General features: G+C 44.3%; 1 pseudogene; it reads left to right on the forward strand.

Annotated features, from left to right (window-relative positions):
• The first annotated feature begins 9,434 nt into the window (after positions 1 to 9,434).
• Positions 9,435 to 12,086, forward strand: LOC119540549 (annotated as a pseudogene).
• Positions 12,087 to 12,417: the final 331 nt, after the last annotated feature.

The raw sequence follows: 12,417 nt of genomic DNA on the forward strand, positions 1-12,417 counted from the left end.
CCACTCTAACCATTGATCACAGCTCCATCCTATGGTCCTGGCAGAGGGATCCTAGACACCAAAATCTTTGCCATAAAATTCAACGACTATTACCTTTCTTCTTATATTTTATGGAGGGAAATGTTGGATGTATACAGGAATATGACATGTAGGCATTTGGGATTTGGAATGGCTGAATCAGCAGACTTTAAGAATTATAGGCTTCAGATACTACTTCCTAAAGTGAATGCTAGTTGTCACGTCCACCCTTTCTAACCAGCATCATCACTTCCTAATATCTGTCATAGGTATTACCCTAAGGCAACAGAACATAAAGATCTGAGTCATTTTGAAAAACGTTAAGTGTTGATCCAGCAGCAGTAACCGTAAGAAACAAAGTACTCTGAGTACAACGGATGCCTATGCACAAATTGAGAGTGTGGCTGACCTCCCACTTCTCTGTCCGGTTGACATCACTTGCCTTAGATCACAGGAGGCAAGAACGGGGTGAGATGGCAGATGTACACATGTAATTTGTTTCCCTCCCTGCCTGAGCCTGTCCTTACCTGATTCTCACATTAAGCATGACAGCTCACATAATTTCTGGTAGAGTCTACCAAAGCTGTCAACTGAAAAAATAGTAATTATTTGCCTAAAAATGCAGAAGAAAAACCAAGCTCAAAAGGGTCAAGCTTTTGGGAGAGAGGGTGTCAATGAGGAAACACTGTAAGTACATATGCCTTGAAATTAAAATAGTAGAAGATGTAGAGAGAATGTTGTTATTATCATTTAAGATTCAATTGACCGCGTTATGTAAAATACGGTATGTCAAAATGAACTTTCAATTTCGGCTTACAGGAATCAGGCACTCTCTAAGCCACTAGCTAGACCAGTGCTAAAGGTACTTTCCAGTCCAAGTCAGGGCAATTATCTTCCATCCAATTCCCTCAAATTTACTTTAATGCACACCAAAATCGATGGTTTGGAAATGCCTATAATGTAAGGGAGAAATGGTAGTTAAATATTTTTTTCCTTGTTTCACTCCCTAGTAGCAAAGAATTTTTGTTTTGTTTTGTCTTTGTTTTTAAAATCATTTTCTTCATTTGTACAAGTATACACTGTCCCAGCAGAGTGGTTATATTGAACCTTAGTGTCTCTTGTTAAACAGGTTCATAAATAAAGAAAATAACTCAGGGTTTGTGTCTTCCGGACCACCTAGAACGCAGTCCACCATCACCTCATGAGATGAAAACCAACATCAGGAGCAGGTCCTGTTCATGTGGAACAATCGCTTTTAGTGACACATTGAAATTTCTTGTTGTCTCTCTCTCTATGGGCATTAGTAGAAATGATCTGTAGTTTTCATTTTTTTAATCTATTTTTCTTTTGCTGAATCCTTTGATGTCAGGGGTGGAGCCGAAGGTTAAATCAATTAACAGACTTACATTTGTTGATCTTGGACTTTCTGCCAAGCAAGCAAGTTAGGTGTGGTAGACACAAATATCAATAATAATAATAAGAAGAAACACCACAGACTTTGGCCTCAAGCAGTTGATAGTCTGGATGAGGGAAGGGTAAGTAAGGACACATGACAAATGATGACTGATGAAATGAAAATGGTACCTGCAGAAACACTTCCAGGGCATCTTCATCTGGAAATTTTAGAGAATGATTTCTGAGGTCTTACTCTTCTAGTAAGTCATCTGATGTGTCTGTGGTGTGTGTGTGAGAAGTCCGTGCTGACATTTGTCCGTGCATCTTGATGTGTGACAATGATCAGCAAGGTCTCCCGTGGCTCTTCTTCCTGAAGGATATGCTGACCTCATGGCCCCATGCTCCCCAAAGCACTGAAACCACTGGTCTCTTGCTTTATGGGGCCTTGTGGTAATGGCCACATAGACACCATAATTTTTTTGGACCCTCCAAAGCAAAGCCAGAGGACGGCATTTTCCTCTCCCCGGAATTCCTCTGGTATTACTTTTTGCTCCCATAGTTCAAAACTTACCTTGAAGTTTATATTATCTGGGATTCAAAAGCATGGGATTGGCATCATTTATGGATATGGCCATTACTCAGCATCCATGACCATCTTCTTCTGTAGAGGTTGAGGAGCAAAACCCCACATTATCTAGACTTTCTTGCAGGAGTCTATAGATATGTGAATTAGAGTCTGCCAAATAGAAGCCTGCATGCACCAAAAGCTGCATAGCCACAGCTTTCCAACAGCTTTGGGATTTTTCTACTGCCCTGAGCAAGGTTATGGAGAGACGAGTGTGTGTCAGAGGGCCCTGCAACACAGGCCGTTGATTCTTGGGCTCACTACTTTAAGTGGTGTCCTCTCAAGTCGCTCCTCCAGCCCTTCCAGTGATTTTTAAAGCACTTACTTCCTTTTATTAAACCTGTTTCTTCTTAAAATACCTGGATTTAATTCTATTTCCAGCTCTGAACCTGGATTTATAATTATTAGAATTTGTCTAAGACAGATGACCCCTTAGAAATGAACCATCATGGCATTACAAAGCCAATTACTTTTTCTGACATATAAAAATATGTTGGATTGATTTTCTGACTACCTCACATCACAGAAAAATCCAAGTTGACTTGTTCTTATTGGTGTTTCCATTATTCCTGCTCCTAATTATTGAAGAAATCAGTGGGATAAACATAAACAGCACAGCCAGGAATTCTTGGCTGAAGAAATGGAATTTCTCTTTATGCTCATTTTCTTGTCTACCAAATAATTGAAAGGATAAGGATATTCATGAATCTCAGGAAGATCATGGAAATACTTGGCTAAGAGCAGTTAAGTCAAGGGTAAAATGTTTACTACTAATAAATAACTTGCCTAAAATATACAGAGCTCAACATGCTGCCAGTTCTCTGTTTTTATGCTGGGTTCAAATATAAGAAAACTAAAATTTGGAAAGTTTTAATCAAGGTAAAACAGCAAATGGCTGAGCAAGGACTCAAACCTCAGAAATTCTGGCTCCAAACCAGTGCCTTCTTCTCTATACCATGCTGCTTCTCTGTGGCATATTCCAGATTAGACTTAAATTTTTTTTTAGCAGTTTTTTTTCTTAAAATATGTATGTGTGTGAATGTATATGTGTGCGTCTGTGTGTGTGTGCGCCTGTATATTGCAAATGACACAAAACTCTTATCCTCAATTGAAAAGGATTCTTATTTTTTTGGCCACATTTCTTACTACAGTGAGATTCTTACAATATGAAGATTTGTTTTAATCTTGATTATATATGTGTATATATGTATGTGTGTGTGTGTGTGTGTGTGTGTTTATACACACAATGAAGGAGTATATCACAATGAAGGAATATACATATATATACACACATTTTATTGAACTTTGTTTTTCTTTAATATGGATTTTTTATCTTTGGTAATTGCAAGTTCTTTCTATTTTCTTCTAGTTTCTTTCTAGTTTCTTTTTTTAGATTATCCTTATATAAATTGGGTCATATAAAGCCTGATGCTCATGCTCATATTTCTCTTTAAAACTCTCTTCCCTTCTCAGGACATCAGTTTCTTTTCTTTCTTTCCCTGTCTGCCCCATACTTATGCATTGTTCTTTTGTATCAGGCATGCTGTTTTGTATCAGGCCATCCAAAGCCTTCCTGAAATAATACACATTTAGTGTTTCTTCCTTAGTGACATTTCAAATCCCTTAAAGGACTCAGTTGTCTGAATACTACACACCATCCTTAACTGTTTGGAAGATGTCTTAGTTTTCCAGGGCTGCTAAGTCAACACACTGGTTGGCTTAGAACAGGATTTTTTTCTCTCACAGTTTGGGAGGTTAGAAGTTCAACACCAAGGTATTGGCAGAGCTTGCTTTCTCCCAGCATTTATAGCATTCCAGCAATCCTCTGTCCCATTGTGCTGGTTTGGATGTATTATGTCCCCAAAAATGCCATTATCTTTGATGCAGTCTTGCGTGGGCAAGAAATGTATTGATATTGATTGGGTTGGAGACTTTTGATTGGATGTTTCCGTGGAAATGTGATCACTCAATTGTAGGTGATAACTCTGATTAGAAAATTTCCATGGAGGTGTGGCCACACCCATTCAGCATGGGCCTTGATTAGTTCACTGGAGCCCTATAAAAGCTCAGACAGAAGGAGTGGGCTTGCTACAGCCAAGAGGGACACTTTGAAGAATGCTCAGAAGCTGAGAGAGTAGCTGCAGATGAGAGACAGTTTGAAGATGGCCATTGAAAGCAGACTCTAGCTCTGGAGAAGGTAAGAGAGGACAAACATCCCAAGAGCAACTAAAAGTGACATTTTTGAGGAACTGCAGCCTAGAGAGGAACATCCTGGAAGAAAGCCATTTTGAAACCAGAACTTTGGAGCAGACACCAGCCACGTGCCTTCCCAGCTAACAGAGGTTTTCTGGACACCATTGGCCATCCTCTAGTGAAGGTACCTGAGTGTTGATGTGTTACTTTGGACACTTTATGGCCTTAAGACTGTAACTGTGTAACCAAATAAATCCCCTTTATAAAAGCCGATCCATTTCTGGTGTTTTGCATTCCAGCAGCATTAGTAAACTATAACACCCATAGTGATTTCTCTCTCCTCGTGTCTGCTCCTCATGTTCCACTTACTTCTGACTTCTTATAACTGACTGTGTCTAAATTTTCTTTGCTTATAAGGACTCCAGTCATACGGATTAAGGTCTACCCTGATTCAATTCGGCATCATCCAAATAACTTCACAAATGAGTCCACACCTTAACTAATAAAAACATCTTCAAAGGTCCTATTTACAAATGGGTTCACACCCACAGGGCTGGGGATTAGGACTTGAACATGTCTTTTGTAGGAGACATGATTCAATCCCCAACAGAGGATCTTCTGACAGAACCCCTTGTGAATTTTATTGTATTTTTTTTTCTGCTGTATTTGCAGGCCTGACACAGGCCTAAAGAGAACCCAAGTTGCTAGAAGCAAAGTCAAAGTTGAAGTTGTGATGAGTCAGATTCTTGACCTCAATTTACCTTAAACTTGAGAGAAAGTGGATGAACAACAGCAAAATATTAATTCTCCTGTTCTATTGTTTCTTTCCTGCTTGAGAATTAGTTGAAACTCAAAATCTTCATCATCTAACAAGGAGATCAGCTAGCTAGATCTCCTGCTTGCTACATGTGATTTTTTTTTAATTCTCATTACTAGTATTTAATTATGACCATCAATAAATAACATTTTAGAATGTTTTTAAGTATGAGGCACTTTGTGCTATATAGTACAAAAGAAGTTTTTATCTACCGATACAGGGTTTTGCTTTAGATGTATCTTCCCTTTCCATCTCAGACTTGGACATGTGAAGAGGTAAGAAAATGCTGTTGGAAAGCCAGTTGACAAATTGGGGGCCTGCACACCTGGGAAGACTAGCAAACATTTGGATAATGAAACCCGAGCCAGAAAGATGACGAACTTGAACTATAGACGAGAAACAGGCAAAATCTAACAGTGATTCAGGTATTACGCACCTGTGCACAATAAAGCAACTGTTGAGAATGGGAAAGGCTAATATTTACTTTGGACCTTCTTGGTATCAGTCTTTCTCCACTGCATTCACTTGCATTGTCTTGTAAAATAGAATAAAATCGCACCATAATGCTATTGTGGGATGAGTTAATGCAAGATAAATGAGAACAGATGCTGGATTGGAGCTAACTGCGATATATGTGAGTTCATGTTAAAAGAAAGTGCACTATCTTCAGGTTTTATTGTAGTAAGTGTGAGAAAATGCAGAATTTTTGGTTTTTAGTAAGACTTTCACTGTTGAAGTGCTGCCATAATTGAACTATAGCATCTAAAACTAACAAGATGACAATCACACAGTCTTTGCTGCTGGGACAACAAGGAGAGCTCTGTCTCCAACTCTGAAGACTGTTTCTAAGTGAAAGAAGGGCAAACAGGACCACCTGCAGAACAGAATAAAGCCGAGTCCCTTTACAGGTGGTGCATCAATTCGAAAGCCAACATATTGAAAGTAATTTAGAGTCAAAACTTTATCTTTTCAAGCTTCTAAATCAATTTTATATCATCAGGACCTGAGGCCCTTAAAGGGCAAAAGGCAAAATCAACTTCTTTTGTTTCCCTGTGTATGCTTTCTGTGAGTTCCGCTTTCCTGTTACACTCTGAATTGAGTAGGAATGATGAGTGCAAATGGGGAGGGGAGGGCAGAGGGGAGGAAAAAGGGATTCTCTCCCCACTTTTGTTGCTGCTATTATTGTTATTCGGTACAGCACAGATATCACTGAATTTCTGTAAGTTAAATGAGCTTTTGATGCAACTCTAGTATTATCAGGAGGGTAAAGAAGCCTCAAAACCGTGTGCCACAAGGAACAGCACAAGAAAGCAAAGATATTGAGCCTTGGAACAACATACTCACAGGAGACATCATAGCCATGTTAAAATGTTTGAAGGTCTGTCCAAAGTAAGAGAAACAGACCTGGCCATTTTCAAACAACTCCTGGTAATGGTTATCTGGAGCTCCAATTAAAAAGAATGAAAGTCAGAATGGAAGAAAATATTTGGAAATCATATATCTGATAAAGGTTTAATATCCAGATTATATAAAGAGATCCTACAACTCAATGATTAAAAGAGAAACAATCCAATTTAAACATGGACAAAGGACATGAATAGACATTCCCCCAAAGAAGATACACAAATGGCCAAAAAGCACATGAAAAGATGCTCAACATTATTGGCTATTAGGGAAATGCAAATCAAAATCACAATGAGATACCATTTCACATCCACTAAGATGTTTTATTGAAAAACAAACAAACAGAAAATAACAAGCATTGGCAAGGATGCACAGAAATAGGAACCCTCACACATTGCGAGTGGGAAAATAAAATGGTGCACCCACTATGGAAAATAGTTTGGCAGTTTCTTAGAAGGTTAAACATAGAATTACCATAAGGCCCAACGATTTCACTTCTAATATACGTATACACAAAATAATTAAAAACAGGGACTTGAACAGATATTTGTACACCAATAGTCATAGCAGCATTACTCACAATAGCTACAAATGATGAACATTATTTACAATAGCCCAGTGTCCATCAGCAGATGAATGGATAAAGAAAATGTGGTATATACATGCAAGGAAATATTAATCAGCCACAAGAAAAGAATGAAGTTCTGGTATATGTGACAACATGAATGAAACTTGAAGACATCATGATGAGTAAAATAAGCAAGAGACAAAAGGGCAAATAATATATAATTTCATTTATATGAAATATCTAGATTAAGCAAATTCATAGAGACAAAAAATAAATTGCAAATTGCAGGTTACCAGGGGTTAGAGCAGAGCAGGGGTGGTAGGGAGGGGAGTTGGGGAGTTACTGCTTAATGGGTACAAGAGCTTCTGTTTGGGGTGATGAAAAAGTTTTGGTAATGGATGGGGGTGATGGTAGCACAATATTGTGAATGGAATTAATTTTACTGAATTGTACATATGAAGGTGGTTAAAATGGGAGAATTTGTGTTATATATATGGCACCAAAAAAACAGAAGAAGAAGAAGAGAAAGAAGAAGAGTGTCAGGCAGCATCTAAGCTCAGTGAAAAGATTCTGCTTGACCAATGATGTCTGTCCAATGCTTAAGAGCAAGGAGTGGCAGCTTCTGCCCACATATTGGCAACAGAAAGATTCTAGTTGACATATTTTGAGAACTTGAGAGGGAAGTTCAAGTGGGGTTTCTAATGCCGTTTTCTGTCTTGTACACTGAGAAATCAAAAAGTCAGTCTAAAAAAATGAAAGAGAGAAAGAATAGCACAATTTTTCAGAAATGAGAGACCATGAGAGCCCAAAGAGTTATTTGCCTTTACTCCTGCCAAGTTTTCACTTGCATGTGCATTCCCTCATAAATAAATCCAGGTATCTTTCTAATAAACTTGCCTTTTTTTACTTTAGCCAGCTATCTAGTTTCTGTTTCTTGGGGGCATATTTCAGTCCCATTAAATTTAATCCAACTAATGTTTCTTGAATGACTATTATGCCTTTTATGACTGATAATCTGGATACAGTTATAAGCCTGGCCTATGGCTGGAACCAATGGAAGATCTAAAGGGAATAGTAGGTATAGATTATGATGAGACAGTAATAAATTAAACAAGGCAGTACATAGTATAGAGTCTTTTAGTTCTTACCACAGACATGGCCATATGTTCGAATTCTCTTTAACCTTCTTTCCAGTAAATGGTGGTGGATAAGAGATGTGGGTGCAGTGGCTGAGATACAGCCCCTCTAATCGTCTCATGTGCAAACTTGAGGGATGAGAGGAAGTTTGACACAGGAAATAACAGTCAGCAGCCGTTCTCTCTGACAGCGAACACCAGTGAAGTCCTTTAATTAAGCAAGATCATTTGCTTAAATTTGCTCAGAAACTATCACCTTAATCTCTGAAAATGATAAACCTCATTTCAAGCCCTGAATTGTGACTCACTGTCCACAATGAATGAGATACAAGTTTAGCTTTTATCCTCTACAAACTGTTACCAGGACACAACTGATTAAAGGGGTAACCAAAGTCACCAACCCAAGTTAGAACTCTTACCTCCAGGAAGAGCTTAAGAGGAATAATAAACACACAGCCATTTTCTGTTTGTGTTCTGACTGCAAGGCCCCTAGCAAAGGAAACCCAAACCAAGTCAAAAATTGGGAAGAAGACCCACATTGGAGGCTGGCTTGCCACTATCTTCCTGGGGGCTCTGAACCACTCTTCTCTCACTTGAGCCATGGGAGGTGGTCTGCCAGGTGAAGGTGTGGAGGAGGCAAAAGGATTAGCTGACTGGACACAGGAAGGTGCCTTTTCCAGAAACTCATTGGACCAGACACTCCCAATTTCCCAGGAATAGAGGCGCTAAATAGCTAGTAGGAGCCCCTGTCCCTCACAGACGCCCTCTACAGGAAACTGGGTGTCCCCCTAATGTCAGCTGTTTCATCTGCTCAGGACCCCAACTCCTCAGTAGTGGCTAGGGCAGGGCCAGTGAAAGGAAAAGAAGAACCCACAGCCAGGCCTGGAGTCCAGACGCTTGAGCTCCTCCCTCAACCTCAGCAAGGGCTTGCCCCTGCCTCAGTTTCCCCATCTTCCCAATGTGGATAAGGCTGCCACTCCCCAGCAGGGCTGTGGTGCTAGGCCATGGGAGTCTCCCATGCTCACAGAATAGTGAACTCCAGCCCTCCAAGCCACATTTCCCTGCCCAGGGACATGGCTGGGGGCTCCCAGGCTGGGCCTCTCCCTCTGGCTGTGGCTCCCTGTGGGCTCTGAGGAACAGGAGGCACAGGAAGGAGTGCCTGGCTTGGCACCTGGCACAGGTGGGCTGTCCACTCACAGGAGGTGCTCTGCAATCCACAGTGGGCTCACCAGGAATGTCTGAGGCACTGGGGGTCCCAGCAAAACGTGCAGAGCTGGGATGCATCAGCTCAGCCATCCAGAGCTGCAATGGCAGGAGCTGGAAAACAAGAATGAGGCTCCAATATCCACGCGCTTCCATGCTGAGCTGCAGGACAACAAGGAGAACTGACTGCACTGTCAGCAGCAGGAGGCTGAGCACAGACTGCCCTGGTGCAGCTGGCCGGGCAGAGCTGCAGGGTCCGAGTGATGTGGAGAAGTTGACCACACTGCAGTGAGGTGCCGGTGAGTGTGAGGAACACAAGCTGACCCAAGCCACCATCCACAGTGTATGGCCCAGGAGATTGAGGCCACCACCTCAGCTGGGAGACTGTGCTTTGAGCATCCCAATAGTGGCTCAGGAAAGGCAACAAAGGATAGGCAGCACACAGGCTGGAGCAGTGGGAAGTGCTAGAGCCAGAATAGGAACAGAAGGCAGAGGCCCGGGAACCAACTCCGACCCCCATGGGCACCAGCCGAGATGTGACCACAATGACACTCCTGCTGAGGGCCCCACCGGGGGACACATCCAGCTCTCCCACCTTGCCTGACACTTCACCCATTACTGCCTCCCCTGAGCCTCCACTGGGGCCTGCCCAGGCCCAGTGCCCTGCAGCTGAGGGACCGGGTAGCCTGGAGGCCCCCAGCCCACCCAGGGCTGCCAGCCTTAAAAACCAGGGTCCACCAGCCCACACCAGCACCGAGGGGCAGGTAGTCAACAAGCTCCTTGCCTGTCCCCATAGAGCCCATTGCTGCCCAGGTCCCCACCTAAGGCCCCTCTGACACCAAAAGAACAGACCTGGTTGGACCCTGTCCCTGCCAATGCGCCCTATCTGTGCTCAGCACCCCACCCCCAGCCTACCTACAACCAAGAGTCCACTCCCCTTGCCAGTGGACCTTCCTGGTTCCAGCAGACTGGCTCCCTATGGAACGCCGCCCTCAAGTTCACATCCAATTCTCCTAGGGCCACAGGCTCCAGGACAGCCTATGCTGGACAGCCTTCAGTCCCCAGACCCCACATGGCTCCCAGGCCTCTCCCTGTCAGTACCACCCCTGCCTCTTCCTCCAGCAGCTCCTACTCAGGAGGCCCCAGTGACAACTCCAAGCTCAGCAATGAGCAGTGAGGAACAGCCTGGACCCTGGCCCAGTTTTGGAGCTGCCTCTGGGAGGAGGGCCATGGGGGCAGGGCTTGGCTGCCAGACCCCTTGTAAACAGAGCAGGGGGACCCATGGCCCACTCAGAGGAGCCTAGTGCCTGGCTGCAGGTAGTCATTGGTGCTGCCAAGCCAGGAGGCAGCATGAAGACCACATTCACCATCAAGATCAAGGGTGGTTATGGCCAGACCTCCATGGCCAGGGACCACTGCCCACCAGCAACCGGGGGCAGAACTGGCCCTGGGGCTGTAGGCACCCCCTACCGTCCTCAGTACCAGCAGTGGGGACACAAACACCGTCACCCATGTCAGTGGCTTTGGAATCTTCAGTGTCACCAGCTTCAGCCATGTTCCTTTGACAGATGAGGAGGCTGCGTTAAGCATTAAGATGGAGCCTGAGCCAGCAGAACCCCACTCTGGCAGGAAGCAGCCAATGGTGCCGAACAGACCCAGGTGGACAAAGCACCAGATGGGTGGGGGATCCCACTGAGCACCAAGGAGCTGAGGGTCATCAAGGACTTGGGCATCCTAGATAAGACACTGGATCAGACCAGGGACTTTGAGGAGTAGGGGCCCATCTGGGGCTGTGCTACATAAGCTCCCGCAAAGGAAGACAGACTAGCAGGACATGGAGCAGGAATGGTGGCTGCAGGAAGTATGGGCCAGCCAGGGAACAGCTGTGGCAACACAGCCACTGAGACCACCATGCTCAGCAGGCAGCCAGTGACTCAGCTGTCAGCACTGTCACCAAGACCAAGCAGCTCACCCATGTGAATGATGGCACATGGAAGGCCACACCACCGTGGTGGGGTCAAGCTTCTTGAGGCACCGAGAAAATAGCAGCGGTGGCAGCATAGTGCAAACCACATCCTTCTTGTCCAAGAAGATGAGCAGCATCTTCCACTGTGAGGACGACATCTGCCCTTGCACGGCCCAGAAACCTCACAGCACTCGAGAAACCCAGGCAACGAATAAAGAGCTGATGAAGGCACAGAGCATGCCTGAGTTGTCTGCCTCCCAGGCACGCAAGGCCATGATCGAGAAGCTCGAGGATGACGCCCCAGGTAGCCCAGGCAGCCCTCGCACAGCTGTGCAGTACTCCCCCCATTCCAGGGTCCCCTGGGCCAACAGCATCAAGCAGAAGCTGCTGGACTGGTGCCAAGCCAAGACTCATAGCTAAGAGCATGTGAACATCCAGAACTTCTCTTCCAGCTGGAGTGACTGGCTGCCCTTCTGTGCCCTCGTGCATAACTTCTTCCCTGAGGCTTTCCTCTACAGGCAGCTTTGCTGGTAGAAACGGCCCCAAAACTTTGAGGAGACACATCTGGACTGTCCTCTGAGACACATCTGGAGTGCGTGCAGCTCTTGGACACAGAGAACATGGTGCAGCTTCCAGAGCCTGAGTGATAGTGAGTGTACACATACATCCAGGAGTTCCACCACTGTCTTGTCTGGAAGGGGCTGGTTAAAAGCCACCGAGTACTAACTCCTGTTTGGGGCTCCATGGATGCTAGTAGATAGCCACTCCCGGTACTGGTGGAGGACATGACGATCATGGGCAAGAAGTCTGACCAGGAGCCTCCTCATCTATGTGCAGTCCCCCACAAACCACTGTGGTGTCACGAGCTGCACCTGCGCTGCAAGAACGTCTAGGCCTCCCCACACACACTGCAAAGTGTCGCCTGGCACCCACCCCCGGGCACTGCCCCTCCCTCCACACCTGCCAGCAACTATCCTGTCTGTCCTGATGCTCCCACCCCCATACATACACAGCATTTTGATAGATTACTGGTTTTCAACAACAAAAAGGAAACTCTTTTAAGTGGCCACGAGCAACCAAACTTCCTCTTTT

The sequence above is a fragment of the Choloepus didactylus genome, chromosome 7 (assembly GCF_015220235.1).
Source record: "Choloepus didactylus isolate mChoDid1 chromosome 7, mChoDid1.pri, whole genome shotgun sequence".
Lineage (NCBI taxonomy): Eukaryota > Metazoa > Chordata > Mammalia > Pilosa > Megalonychidae > Choloepus > Choloepus didactylus.